The sequence below is a fragment of the Patella vulgata genome, chromosome 6 (assembly GCF_932274485.2).
Source record: "Patella vulgata chromosome 6, xgPatVulg1.2, whole genome shotgun sequence".
Lineage (NCBI taxonomy): Eukaryota > Metazoa > Mollusca > Gastropoda > Patellidae > Patella > Patella vulgata.
Window position 1 is genome coordinate 14,721,674 of NC_065884.2, and position 16,113 is coordinate 14,737,786.

Sequence of the window (16,113 nt, forward strand, 5' to 3'; positions counted from 1 at the left end):
ATAAGAGTAGGCTGTGGTGCCGCTGTTCTAGCAAAATTTCCATCCTAAAGACTTCTAGCGAATTATTGAAATAAAAATTACCATATGTTATGCTCTAAATGACCTAGTCTGTGTCGAATGGACGTTAAACTCTCTCACTCATTTCTCCAATACAGGAATAGTTCTTTGGTATAAAATTAATATAACTCTGTACAACTGATTTAACAAGACCCTCTGCTGTCAGTCTTAGCTAAAGACTTCAATTGACTGACATTTTGAACTTTTATGCAATGCAATCATTATATTGGTTTGATCCAATAACACAGCAATCAAAGACTAATGATAATCAACCACAAGGATGTTTCAATGACGTAATCTGTAGTCTGATATTTGGATTACAGACAGGGATATATCTAATATAAAGTTTACTTTCAAATAGAATAGGATAAATGTCAATGTGCTGTCTTATTATTCATGATTAATTTCATCTTTAATATCATCAAACAACTAGTTCAATCATCTGACATGTTGAAAAGGTCAAGATTAAAACATCTGATATTTTGAAAAGGTCGAGATTAAAACATCTTCTATTTTGAAAAGGTTGGGATTCACTAATTAAGCTACAACATAAATTTACATAAATGAATAATTATTAAAGTGACCATAAATATGTTGCTTTTTTATTGTAAACTACATGTACAGTCCTCTTGTTTGTAACAGGACTCTTGTTTTAGATAAATTTACCAGTCTTGAAAGACTGACAGTGAAAATGACCAGTTGCAGTATTTATCTGTCAGTCAATTTACATGCCATTAAAATTAGAATTTCAAAGAGAAAAGAGAGAGAGAGAGAGAGAGAGGGTTTAACGTCCACTCAACACAAACCAGGCCATTGTGGGACTAACATATCACTTGCACGTAGGGGTCTCTAGCAGTGGGAGGAAACTGAAGAACCCAGAGAAAACCCACAAGGTTGGACAGACGACCCTACTCCTTGTCACGTACAAACGCGATTCAAAACCACGTCACTTGACTCAATGATAGACCTTATGATGCAACACGCAAGTGTTAACCATTCAGGCACCCAACCCCCCAGAATTTTAAAAAATTTAACATTGAAACACAGCAAATACAGTTTATGTGTGTAAGTACACTAAATAAATAAATATAAAAAAGTGGGATTATGCTAAATATTGGAAATCTGAAGCAAAAAAAAAAAAATATCCAAAATTGACTGAAAGTCCTGATTTGTACCATAAGTATTTTTCAAAGATTTATATCATTTTGTTTAAGACATATGTCTACATTATTGTGCCTTAAAAGATATCATTTATAATTTTTAGGAGAATATGACATACACTTTTTGGGTCTAATCTTCTTATTTACATTAGCTAATACATTTTAATTTCCTATAATTTAGATAATAAGCTTGTTTTATTGGTCAACTCGAAGGCAATTCTTTTAAATGATTATTTTTTAAAGTATGAACACAGAACACTTTTATAAATCTTGTTTTAATATCAATCAGTTTTGTGGACTAACCTTCTGATCTACATCAGCTGATACATTTTATTTTTCTATATTTTATTAACCAACTCGATTGTAATTCTTTTAATAGTTTGTATTTTAAAGGTTTTCCTCCACAGTATGAACACAGAATACTTTTGTAACTCTAGTTTTAGTATCGATTAGTTTTTATAATACCTATTCTTGATGACTTAGTAACACCCTACTTATATGTATGTTTTAGTACAAACATTAGTTGACATACTACCCTAGTGAATACAAAAATCATCTAAATAAGATCTATAGATATCAAGTGATGTGCATTTAATAGGATTAAATATAGAACACGATAAGTAAAATACCTGACATGAAATGGTGTGAATCTAATGATCTTGTACAATATATGTTTTTACACTCCCTCGTAAATTTACATGTAAGATCACCTCCTTCATACTGATCTAAAGTCAAGTGGTACATATATCATTTATTACTTAATTCTACTTCATTTAATCTTCAAATATCTGTACACCAACATAAACCTACAAATCAAGCCCGCTTTTATTATTACTCCTACAAATCAAACCCTCAAATATATACATTAATCCTACAAATTAAAATCTTGAATACTCCTACATAAACCTACAAATATCTAAACATACACCTACATAAACCTACAAATATCTACATATACTCCTACATGAACCTACAAATATCTACATATACTCCTACATAAACCTACAAATATCTACATATACTCCTACATAAACCTACAAATATCTACATATACTCCTACAAATATCTACATATACTCCTACAAATATCTACATATACTCCTACATGAACCTACAAATATCTACATATATTCCTACATAAACCTACAAATATCAAGCCCTCGACTGATTATGTTTTTCATTGGTAGATTTAAAAAATCAAAAGGACTTAACATGAAAATAAGTTCTGTAAATAAGACCGCTTGTAACAAAATATTAAAAGCAACTCTACGATGGAATAATTTCTCTTTATGTTCGTGAGATACCATTTCTTTTTCATTCCAACCATTTATGACAAATTTAACTCGCTGGATATCGTGATTTACCTTCAGTTTAAGATCAATATTGCTTTCTCTCATTTATTAATCTCCAAATAAAAAGAGCTCAAAGTCATGGTCCTATGAAAGGATCAAAGTCAAACCAATACAAGAAACTTTCTTTACAAACCTCTTCAACGATCCCATGAGAACGTAATTAGATTGAAAAGTCTCATAGATCTTTAATTCAATGATAGGCATTCTTTTTTTTTTGTTTGACATAATGTTTTAAATCTGAATCGATTAAAATTTTGAAGAATGTCCTTTTCAAGACAAAAATGTCCCGATACAAAAGCACAGCTATCATTTTTGTTGGTTATGTGGACCTCAATTTTCGAATTTTCGAGATTGCTGTGGCAGTAATTACATTTATTTTGCTGTCAATCCAAACTTTTGTACACCAGATGATTCGTAAATAAAGGATGTTTGCTTCAATGAAATAAAACATTTTTGAAGAGAAATCGGAAACATGTAAGATCTTTAAAGGTAGAAAACTACATACCTTTGAAAGAACTCTTAAAGATACATTATGGGAGATTAGATAAAGTTGGTAGTTCTCACAATAATAGATAAAAACTAGATAATGTAATGGAAATTTGCTGAAAATTTCAGTCAAATTGATCCACCCTGAACCGAGTATTTAGCGATTGAATTGGTTCAAATCCAGTAAATATTGCAGGCTAGCGATGTCATCAAGAGTTATTTATGGTCTGAATAAGTTAATAAATGTCTAATTAATAATTTAGATAACGTTTCAGACCTGCAAATGGCAGATTTAGCTCTTGCATAATGTATGTTTAATAGCTGGAATAAAATGAAATGAAAAGAAATGAGATTTAATGTCCTACTGTTCTGCTTCAACTAGGCTAATGAAAACGGCACATAGTTGGCTATGAGGGAAATCTTGTCTGGACAGTGGCGTTTCAGCCTACTTTTGTATCAAATTCCAACTGCAAAAGAATCTTTTACGTGCATGCCAATGTGGACACGGGACCTCAGTTTTTTTTATCCCATCTGAACGACTATACGTTGTCCCTTGCCAGGCCCCTTTTTCTGCACGACTGGCAAGGGGAAACCACTTCGGAAAATCCTGATGAACTTTTTCGAGATCGAACCTGCGATCTTCAGGCTAGCGAGCCAGCGTCTTACTCACTTTGCCACCCTTAACAATTGGAATAAGATGAAGAGAAGGAGGAAATAACTCCCATGTTACACTATGTGGTGTATGCTTCTCTTCATACTCCCATATTTGGTGCAGAAAAGTAGGACATTAAACCTCTTTTCACCTATTCACTAAAATTTGTTATGTTAGTATTTAAATAAGCATTATAAGTCTATCAATCACTCATTTATATGACAAAACTGCATAATAAAAAAATACCACAGAATAAATTATAGTGCATGTATTTAAAAACTGTATTCTTTAACAGCCACTAGAAAATAAACTGAGGTCAAAGAATTGATAAAATATCTGTATTTAAGACTTGATATTATTCTTTATGATATTTCATAACCTTTTACAGTTCAACTTTATAACTGGTTGACAAGTCTCTATTGATGGGTCTTTTATTGTACTTTCTTTATCAATTGACTCATCAATCTTATCAGAGATCTACCCGCTATTCTTCTCGTTCAATGCCTTACGATCAACAAAAGTATATTTCTCAAAGTAAATGTTGGTGACTTAGTTCTAGAAATGTTCAGATAGTTTGATAGTTGTAATATAAGTCGACATAAAAGTAATATAATATCAAATGTAAGTTGTTTACAGCAATCAATATTTTAATTTTCTTAGATTTCGATTTGGGTAAAATAAAAATTACTTTGTCATTCTCATCATATTTATGATAAGAAATTAAAACAGCAGTAATACAGTACGATTTGTGTTTTTCCGTGCGATTTCGATTTGAAACCCTCGAACTGGGAGTGTATTGACAAAAATTAAAACTAAGATATTTTAAGGTTGTAGTGTTTTTATTGGTTAAGATTTAAAATAATAGTACAAATTTTAGCCAATGAAAGAGATAGAGAAATGGGGTTTAACATCTACTCGACACAAACTAGGTCATTTCGGGACTAACATATGTTCAATTTTATTTCAAAAATTCCCTTGCCCCGTTCATAGATGACTTCAGCCTTAGGAGAAATTCGGAAAAATCAAAGCCACACCACTTGACTCAATGACAGACCTTATGATCCAACACACACACACACACACACACACACCCACCCACGTTAAACCATTCAGCCATCCAACCCCTTAAGATTTATGTGAATAATGCCCCAGTGTTGTGGACTTTGTGGTCACAATTTGTGTGTCCGAAGTTTGCACATATTTGACCTCAGTGGCTGAAACAGCGGTCTAACAAAATATATGGTGACAAAGAACTGTGTCTAATCGTTTGGACGGGACAAAAAACAGAGGCCTCGTGTAGTAGTTGGAAACGATGACTGGACAAGATTTTCCACATAGTACTCTGCAGGCCATATATTCATCTTCATCAGTTTTGTTGATTCCGAAAAGTAGGACACTGAACCACATTTCATTTTATTTTTTTTACAGTTTCAAAGTTTAATTCAGATCAATCTGGCACCCTCTCCACTCCACTCACAACCCAAACCAAATTAACTACATAGACAGATACTCCACTTGTTACACTCTCCAATTACCCAGTTTAAATTTGTATAAAAATCTTGTACATGCATAAGACAATATCGGACTAGTGTTCTACCAAAATATTGACATACGGTTTAAAGGGTTTTTTTCACGCCATGTATACAAGTTGTCCTGACATTGTTTTCAAACATATGTCACAGAAATTTCCATTACAAATCTAGTTCAATGATATTGTTGTCTCACCCCCACAAAAATATTTGTTTTGAATGGATTTGAGACAGAATCTGTAAGATAGCGAAGTTTACCAATGGCTTGGAAACAATGTTCAGTATCTAATAACATTATAATTTATATAATAAATATTTAGTGTAGATTAAAACTCCTACTACCATGTAAAAGAAATGAAATAAAATGGGGTTTAACGTCCTACTGTTCTGCTCCTACTGAGCTAATGAAGGTGGGCATATGCCATGCAGAGAGCTATGAGGGACATTTTGCCCAGACAGCGGCGCTATGGCCTATTCTTGTTTCAAATTACAAGTGTCAATGAAAAAACCCAATCAATAGAATTTAGCAAATAGTTATAAGTGGTGCTGGCTTCTTTATATTGTCTACAGAAGATGACAAATGATGCAAAATTTTATATTCATAATATCTTTGAATACACTAAACAGCCTTCAACCATTTTTGGGCTGCAGATAATCCATTTATAGATTCAACTATCACAATGTAGCGTGTAAGGATTTAAAATTCCCCAAATGACAATCAGTGCCTTTAACATGCATGCGACCCCCAATTTCTTTTCAAAATTATTCACCAATTCTTGTTTTTGGGATGCAATTGATGTAATTACCAGCAAGAACTAAATAAAGCAATCTTAAAAAGCTCTTGTTTTCGGATGACCTAATGAACAATTGATACAATTACCAGTAAACAAAGACCAGTAGAAAAATTGTCTAAAAACTGTCTAATTGAAATGTAGGATATGTTTAAACATAAGTCTGACCTAGTTTTTTTTCAATGAGTGGACGACCAGCGAAGGAAATAAAGGCTACTGATGTGTTTTCTTGATAAAAGTACGGGTTGGCAATATAGCGTGTGTCAACAATCTTAGTAAAATGTCTATTGATATAGGATTAGTAGCTAATTCGTACTCTGTATTCATCAAACTAATCAGTTTGAATCAGTTAAATTACAAACACTGGGTCGTATTCACTGCTTGTGTAACCTCTGTGTATAATATATTCTTGTCAGGCACACACATAATTCTTTAACACAGTTTTCTTAACTCACGATTTTAATGTCTGATCGTTTGTTTATTTTTCAGAACAATTTGTACAGGATTATTTGTGTCTATAACAGCCAGAGAGTAAATCAAGGGTTTTTTTTGAGCATAGATTTTTACATACCAGTGTCTTGACAATTTCTTTTTTAGTTTAACAGGTCTACTTACGTTGTATTTTGTAAAAAAAAAACTATTTAAAAATTCTGATTTATGTGCATTAATTGATTTAAATTTTTTAAAAAAGTAACAATACTGATAAAAAAAATTCAACAGATATTTTATTAAATACATAGATTTTTTTTTAAAAATAACTACCAGAATAAAATGGAAATTACTGATTCATGGCACACCACTGAAGAAACCAGTTTTCATTATTATTGAAAGTCATCTAATGTGCTAATTCAGTAATCATATTTATGTTTATTGGCAAATGGTTGCAGAAAAAGTTATGATGTGACAGAGTTTGAGCAAACTGTAAAATCCGATTTGAAGACTAAAGGGAGACCACTGACTTCAAAAGGCAATTTTGTTAAGAGTTACCCCCCTTTATATGTTTCATTATTTATCAAATATGCTCATTCACAATTAACAATTAAGAATGTAGTTCTTTTTAGTATGATTTGTTTAATGTGCAAACACATGAATTTACAAGAAAAGGGATATTACTGACATTGCTTTTACCTTTGGAGCCAATAGATTTTTTAACAAATGAGCTGTCTATATGTAGAAATTGTTCATTTCATTTTAAGTGCATACATGTATATCTGTCCAATCCTGAAGGATTTTCACAGAATTCAATAAAAGGATTCTAAGATTCTAAAATAATTCCATTATTTGTATTGTATAAATATTTTTGTGAGAAATTAATGATAGCCTACCGATTGCGGACAGTATCTAACTTTTTACATAACATAATCCAGGCGAACATGAACTAAAATTGATTATTATAGGGGTCTACATTCATTTAAGAAAAAAATAAAAATATATCAACAGTAGATATTATCCTGGCGTGGATTCAGTAAGGTGCACGGAAAGTTGCAAAATTTTTAATTGATCATAACTTTGTACATATTGAATTGAATTAAACAATTTTTGGACTCTATTTCTTTAAAAGATTCAACTTTTACAATATTGCAGATCACAATGGACTCAAAATCCCTCAAATGAAGATCAAAGGCTTTAAGAAGCTAGTTCTCATGAACTATATTATATTACTTCAACACTTTCACACCGACAACAAAGTATAGTTTTTATGACCTCTTAACTGAATAAAGCCCTCTTCACACTGTCTCTAATTAATCGTACATTCCATTCAATAACCGTAAAAAGGAGAGCTTACATGTACATTTATACACCAGTCATAAAATAAAAATCAATATGTATTTATACATCTTTGTCGCTTACAATGTCTGAGTAGAAATACTACAGTTTCTATAAACAAAATCGTGTTAAGTACTCAATATTATATTACTCAAATTAAACGTGAGACACTATAAAAACAATGCACCCTCCCTTCATTCAAAAAAAAAGTAGGCCCTACTCCTAGACACTATAAAAACAATGCACCCTCCCTTCATTCAAAAAAAGTAGGCCCTATAAAAACAATAACCCTCCCTTCATTCAAAATATATTCTTAAGACACCATTAAAACAATGCACTCTTGCTATAATATTTATGCGTTTTATTTATTCAAATAATTACACAAATCTGAAGCATCCTCTTCAAATTATCCCCACCCTATATTTAAACAAATTCTTCCTAAATTCTCAGGTATTCTTCAACCACAGAGTAATGTTAAGTCATTTATGCCCACAAAAACGTAATAGACAAGAGATTTGGTGTTTTTTCCATTACAATAAACTTAAATGGGTCTAACATTAAGTACGCATACAGTCTTGTTAACAGTCTATATTGATAAACGACCTGTTTAAATACTCACCTATTCAAAACGATTTAAATGCCTAGTATGCATTGAAATAGATAATTTGAAAATGTTCGCTATTCAAATAAAATGTACGCTATTCAAATAAAATGTTTACAAATTGCATGAATCATATAATTTATAGTATTGAAGGATGAAATATAGACTGAGAAGTTTTTCAAGAAAGATCACAAAGTTTACTCAAGTTTGACAAATACAGCGATCACCGACTCATTTTTTGGATAATTACATGTTCGGGTCTGTTTCTTACAAAACTGCATAACAAATAGATGTGATTTAGTTAAATGCAAGATGTTTAGACATTTTGAAATCTTCTAAAAAAAACACATGATCAAGTGTCTCTTTACTATCAATTATATGTAATTGGACCTTCAAGCAGCCAAAACGGAGTTTCATCTACGCATATTGTGACTACTGCTTGTCCCTTTGTTTGTTCGAGGTTAGTAGCTACACTAGGGTTGCCAAATGGCTAAAATTTGAAGTAGGCCTATAAGGGCAACGCGAGCCCATGGGTGACATAGTTCTGATGGTGTTTCACTGCCATTCTGTCTGTTTCAGAGTTATACTACTCCCTGTTGGTTAAAAATAAATACATTGTTTGATTCCCATCACCAGTGGGTTTTATTTTTCATTAGAGAGAACTTGCTTCTAGCAAAGGATGTCACTACACCGGATGATGTATTCGGCCATATAATCTGGTAAACGGCCAGACAGTAGAATTTACTATCCAGTGCACCCCAGGGACTGAGATTTGCCATATTGTTGCTTGTCTGTTCTTCATTCTGGTTATGTTGAATCTTTGAGTTAAAGATACATGATGCAAGATTTAGATAAAGAGCTGACCATTCTTGCTATGATACATGTAGCTCAAAAATAGATAATGTAAAATGTAAATATTGAAAATTTCATTCAAATTATTTTATTCTGAGCCAAAGTTATCACTGTTTGCAGTTTTGACAAGATGTGTGCATTGAGGTAACCAGGGCACTGGAATATTCGCGACTTAGCCTCTCTTTCCCATTTTTAAATTAAATTTTTAAATGGCGAACCGTTCTAATCTAGTTAAAATATCGAGTATCCGATGTCATAGAGAGTGGATTATGGCCTGGATCAGTTAATTAAGGTTTAATTAATAATTTAGATAACATTTCAGGCCTAATGAAAGACCTGCAATAGGCAGATTTAGCTCTTGCATAATGCATGTTTATAAAGCAACTTAATCTATTGATATCGATATTGGTAGGATATTTCAAGGTAAAATCAATCTAGCATGAAAATTATGGAGATAATGCTGGATCAAACTCAAAAAATCCTAATGTTAAATTCATGAAAATAAAGATGTGCATGATTACACTTTAGTAATCTTATATAGGTTTTTAAAAATATTCATAGTACAAATAAAAATAAAACGTTCATAAATTGTGTTCATAAAGACAACCTGAATGCCAACGGCAACGGGAAGTAAAAGAATTAAGGATTTAGATAAAATTCAAGGAATGCGTAATCTCTATAAAAACTGAAGCACACATCATACTGTTCACTTATCTATATCACTATATAAATAAAGTAAAGCTATTCAGGAAACATTTCTACAATCGATTATCCAAACTATTCATGAAAATTTCCGAATGTTTTCTTCCTAAAATACATTATCCAAACTATTCATGAAAATATCTGAAGGTTTTATTCCTAAAATAGATTATCCAAACTATTCATGAAAATATCGAATGTTTTCTTCCAAGATATTTTATACTGAATTGTAAAATGTTACCCGTCAAAAAGTAAACAGTTTGTTAGATTTTCCAACTGACACTCGTACAATATTTTACAGTCAAAATATTAATATTTTTTTATTCATCATATGATCAACTAAAATATTTTTTCCTCAACGTCTTTTCCATTGGTTCCGAGTTAAATTTGTACATGGATCATACTCAGTTAATGAAAAAGTTAATGAATTAGCCGACTGGGCTAATGAAGACAGGAATTTTTTATGAATAAGAGAGAGGGAGAGACAAATGTGGTTTAACAGTTTAATGTCCACTAAACACAAACTAGGTCATTTCAGGACTAACATATAGTTTAACTTTATTTCGATAATTCACTTGCATGTAGGGGTCTTTAGCAGTGGGAGGCAACCAGAGGACCTGGAGTAAACCCATGAGGTAGGACTGATGACACTACTCCTTTTGTCACATACAATCGCAGAATCGAAACTACATCACTTGACTCAATAACAGACCTTATGATCCAACATGTATGCGTTAACCATTTGGCCACTCAACCGCCCTTTCACGAATAAGACCCTGTTTTAAACTTGAAATGAATTAAAAAGAAATGGGGTTTAATGGTCAACTTTTCTGCACCAACTGGGCTAATAAAGACAGGCCTACACCACAAAGTTTGCTATGAAGGAAATTGTGCCCTGGCAGCATCTTTTTTATCTGAATTCCAACTGCCAAGGGTTCTTTTACTTGCACACCATGTGAAATAAGGTTGAAGAAGAAAAGGTATACAAAATAAATAAGTTACATAGAGAGAGAGAGAGAGAGAGAGAGAAATGGGGTTTAACGTCCACTCGACACAAACTAGGTCATTTCGGGACTAACACATGGTTCAATTTTATTTCTATAATTCGCTAGCGCGTAGGGGTCTTTAGCAGTGGGAGGACCCGGAGAAAACCCACGAGGTTGGACAGGTGACCCTACTCCTTGTCACGTACAACCAGGGATTCAAGTTACGTAGAAAGAAAAAAAAGACCATTGGTCCAGAAATGTACCTATCAAGGTGGGACATTTTCTGCCTAATTGGTTGCAGAATTTATTCATCATCCGTGCAAACTGAGAAATATATACCCTTGTAGGTGTGAACACATTTAAGTATTAAGGAAGAAAATAGTTTACAATCTTTGGACCACTTTTTGTCACGATATAGTTATCCCTCCCATTAACTGAATGCTAAAATTGTTATTTCTAAATATTTGTAACCATTCACCTCAAAAATAAACCCCATTCACAAAGCAACTAACAAATTTAACTACTACGTTTCAAACGGAATAGCCAATAGGCGGCAAACGATGTGGTGTAAATCTGTACATCTCTTAAGATTCCAACGTGTTAGGTCACTTTACACTGTAGTCATTTAGAATAACATTCAAGCCTTTTGACATGGTCTCGCTATTCTAACTACAAAATGCCGAAACCAAAGTCAACGAAATGCCGTTTAAAATCAACAGGTCGCAAGTGGTTGTCTTCATTTTTGTTTGATTTTCTTTCCTCCTTGTTTAATTTTCTCTTGTGTACTGGTTTACTTTATTAGACGATTTCCATCAATAGGTTTTCACGTCTGTCAATAGGCTAACAGACGACGTACAACAGTTTCCACCTCCCATCTATACAATAACTTTATATGGCTCTCGGCCGAAAGTCACAAAACCTGTAGGAGGTAACATAACGAGCTAGGTGACATTTCTACAAGATTATAAATACAAGTCAGAAATAGTCAGAAAGCTACTCGTTGGTGTAAACTCAGTAAATTCAATGTCAATATTAAACCATTAACTATTATTTATACATATATAAATGTCTATTAACCCTTTCACTGCGTATACCCGGTAGTACCGGGTATTATAAAATGTCGGTAAAATGCCCGTACCCGGTATTACCGTGTACTCAGTAAAGCCCTCGCTAAAATTAGTACCGTAACTGCAAGTGCCATCTATTGTATTTTCTATACACTAGAACATATTTCCACGTGTTTCAAAGCAGCAAACCGTAAAATGGCGGAGTGCATTGTGACAACGTAGACGATGCACTCTCGACGAAGTCGTGAATGACGTCTTGCTGACCAACATGTGGACAATTTCGAGGCGGGTGATACACATAATTCGTTTCCAGTTACTTGATAATGATAGTAGTCAGGACAGTGATTGGTATTATGAAGTGTGTGATTTGTTGCGCGACGTTCCGCCCATGGCTAGCTATGTCTCCCGTGCATGATGAACAAGCCCAATGTGAACACGATAGCCCTGTGTCTGCAGTAGATTCTGACAATAATTCTGATGTTGATAATAATGCTGGCCTGCTGGATCGTAAAATACGTAGGTAATTCCTGATTCCCGAACGTGTAGATCTATTGACTGACTATATTGATAATGATATGGGACTTGGGGATGAAAGTGAAAGTGAAAGTAAAAACACGGTATTGCAATCCGCACGTGGTCATGGCAGCGGGAGACGAGATGCGCGTGTTCGTGGCGGCATTGCTCATGGCTGCTATTGATATTTTTGTTCATTTTATATATCTTTATCAAAATCCAGTAAAAAAAACAATATCTTTTAAGTATTTCATGGAGAAAAATTCGTTTTCGTGTTAGCTTTAGTGTGAAATGAGAAATCCAAAATGGCCGCCATGACGTCACGTGACTACATTATTATGCAAATTTCCAAAATTCTATTTTTTCCTCTTAGCCCAACCTCATGCCCATCCCAACAGACAAAAAGATTTTTCATAAAAGCTTCCATAAGTACTGCTTGGCATTCAGTTCCAACCTCCCTTTTTTCCTCAAAAAAGGGTCTAGCACAGGCAGTGGATTTACGTCTAGCATTGAAAGGGTTAAAGCTTAATTTATTAACGTGTGTACGACCTGACCAACCTATGTACATGTATGTCAAGCTAAAGTTTATAAGTTTTTTCTATAAATAAATCTTTAGACCACACTTATTTAAGTTTTTGTTCCCTGGGAATATCTATTAAAATTTATGCTTCCTATTTCTTTGGGAAAAAAACTAATTTAAAATGAGAAAGTACTTGGTGCCTCTTCTTAAAAGCCTTAAGTTCCAAATTTTGAAATTTTAAACAAAAACATTGTTCATGATATTGATTGGCTATTCTATTCATCAAAACCATGAAAATCTAAAAATAAAATTGGTTTGGACTTTTAATTGGGGTAGGGCGGGGTGGGTGGTCTAGTGGTTTGAGTCAAGTAGCGTGGTTTCAATTTCCCACTTGAACATGACAATGAGTAGGATCGCCTGTCCAGCCTCATGGGTTTTCTTCGGGTCATCCGATCCCACTGCTAAAGATACCTACATGCAAGTGCATTTTTGAAATAAAATTGAACATTATGTTAGTCCTGAAATCACCTAGTTTGTGTTCACTGGATGTTAAATCTCATTTCTCTCTCCCTTATAATCAGAATTTATTGCTAGTTGATATGAAATCGAATTTGTAAAGGGTATGTGACATAAGTAATAGACCTGTGTATGAGGCAAGGTATGCTAATACCAATTGCCATTGAACAGATCTGTCTTTTGTGGGAAATCACATAAGAGGTAAAAACTGGATTTGACATTTAGGTTTTCAGTACTAATTTTCATTATCAATGGCTCGCAATTTGCAATCAGTCAAAGAAACTCAAAACATGGCCATAATTTCCATCAATCTCGATCTAGCATATAAATATCGTTCCAATTGTTGGCTAGCAAAATGATTGTTACTTAACTTCATTTATCTATGACACATAAAGATGGCCGTCCAAAATCAATAGAAACATATGATCAATTTCAATATTTGGATCAAACTGTTTATTAATAACAGAAGTTTTAATTATGTTTGGTCTTAACTCTATAATTAACATTCATGAGGAAATGTTGGGTCTTTAATATTCATGAAATACCTGAGGAGAAAAAAAATGTCACATACTGGACCCCTTGACGGCATAATTTTGAGTACAAAATATCATAAATCTTAAACCCTCAAAATCTTTAATCTGTAGTTTAATGAGAGACTTTAATACTCATAAAATAACATTGACAAATACTGGGCCCATCGATGGTATAATTCAGAGTACAAAATATCTTAAATTTTAAACCCTTTAATCTCTAATCTGTAATTTAATGAGAGAAGAGAAACACTATCCTTACACTGTTGTATTCACCACTAATAAGATTTATTACCCTCAATACATGTCAGTTAGAAATCTGATAATAAATACTTAGTCTTAATATTATCCTTAATAACAGTAATTACTATAATAAACATACTGTTAGAATACTAGACAAAGGATAATATTGATCTATTATAGGTAATTGCTATATTGTAATAGGGCTGTAACTGCCAATAGTGAAGGAATGTCCACAGGATCAGAGTTATTTGACTGGTTATTATCAAACAGCAGTCATGCATAACTTGAAAGAATCAAGTACTAATCATATTACCCATCTTCAAAAACACAGATGTATATAAATATAATCTCGCCCTCCGGCTAAATAACATTCATGATTTGATAAGGACTTATAAAAATACAAATGCTTTATTTATTCATTCCATTACTAACAATATTTCATTAAGTCCAATGAATGTGCATAGACATGATCCTCTTCTACTGAGCTGAAGGTTAGAAATCTGATGAATGGACAGAGGTGTATGATTATTATAACTATAGAAAATATTCCTTTCAGTTAAGAAAATAAGTCCTTCTTTTATTTTGAAAATAAGTCATCTTTTATTTTGAAAAAAAGGCTTCTTTTATCTTGAAAATTTAGTCTTCTTTTATTTTGAAAATTTCATCTTTTTATCACTCCTATTTTTCCTCATACTTCTCGCAGTGTTTCGTTTGATTAGAGCTAATCCCACTACTCACTGCTGTAAAGAAGGCAAATTCTTGTTCTAAATTATGACTGGTCAATAGTCCGATTAACAACCAATAGCTAACTGCGTAACAATACCAAACAGAGCTCCAAATTGGATGAAATATGTTTACATAATGTTACGTCATGACTCACGATTTTATTACGCCCAATTAACCAGTGCATAGCAGAATATTGCAGAAAAACTAATTGTGTGACAAACGAGGCTATCATTTTTAATACCTTATATCACTGTCCAAAGTTTTAGGGAAGGCCCCTGATTAAAGGAAGGACTGGCATGTTGTTGTGCTTGGGGATAGATTTGATTGAACGGGAAGAATAGACACACCCCCTCAAAAGCGCAAGTATCAGAAGCTAATCCAGCAATGGCCAGAGAGGGATTTCTCGGGCCATTGCGTCAGGAATATGATTTTTCCTGGACATCAGCATTTCTGCCTATCCTTAATCTAATTCGAATTGCCAAGAGACCTCTTACATGCATACCAATGTGTCTAATTCTAACAAATACTGGATGGCACACTTTCCTTGTCAGTCTCGTATGGCACACTTTCCCTGTCCGTATCTGACAAGTGGAACTAGGCATCAAAAATCCAGAAGGTTCCTTTAGGTCCATTTCCGAATTCAAACAATGGATTTTTTATTCCCAAGATTCTTAAAAACAACCAATGCCCCCAATCTGGGGAGAGAGAGAGAGAGAGAGAAATGGGGTTTAAAGTCCACTCGACACAAACTAGGTCATTTTGGGACTAACATATGGTTTAATTTTTATTTCAATAATTCGCTTGCGCGTAGGGGTCTTTAGCAGTGGGAGGAAACCGGAGGACCCAGAGAAAACCCATGAGGTTGGACAGGCGACCCTACTCCTTGCCACGTACAACCGGGGATTCAAAACCACGCCAGTTGACTCAATGACAGACTTCATGATACAGCGCGCGCACGCTAACCATTCAGCCATCCACCCCCCCCCCCCCCAATGGGGATAACATTCTACTTTTGTGCAACGACTGGGATAATGAAGACGCGCATACACCATGCAGTGAGCTATGAG

The 16,113-nt window shown here is 33.6% G+C and overlaps 1 protein-coding gene across 1 annotated transcript in view; it reads left to right on the forward strand.

Annotated features, from left to right (window-relative positions):
* The window catches only part of LOC126824272 (ataxin-2), a 121,087-nt gene that overhangs the window by 103,739 nt on the left and 1,235 nt on the right, over positions 1 to 16,113 (forward strand). The window lies entirely within an intron of this gene.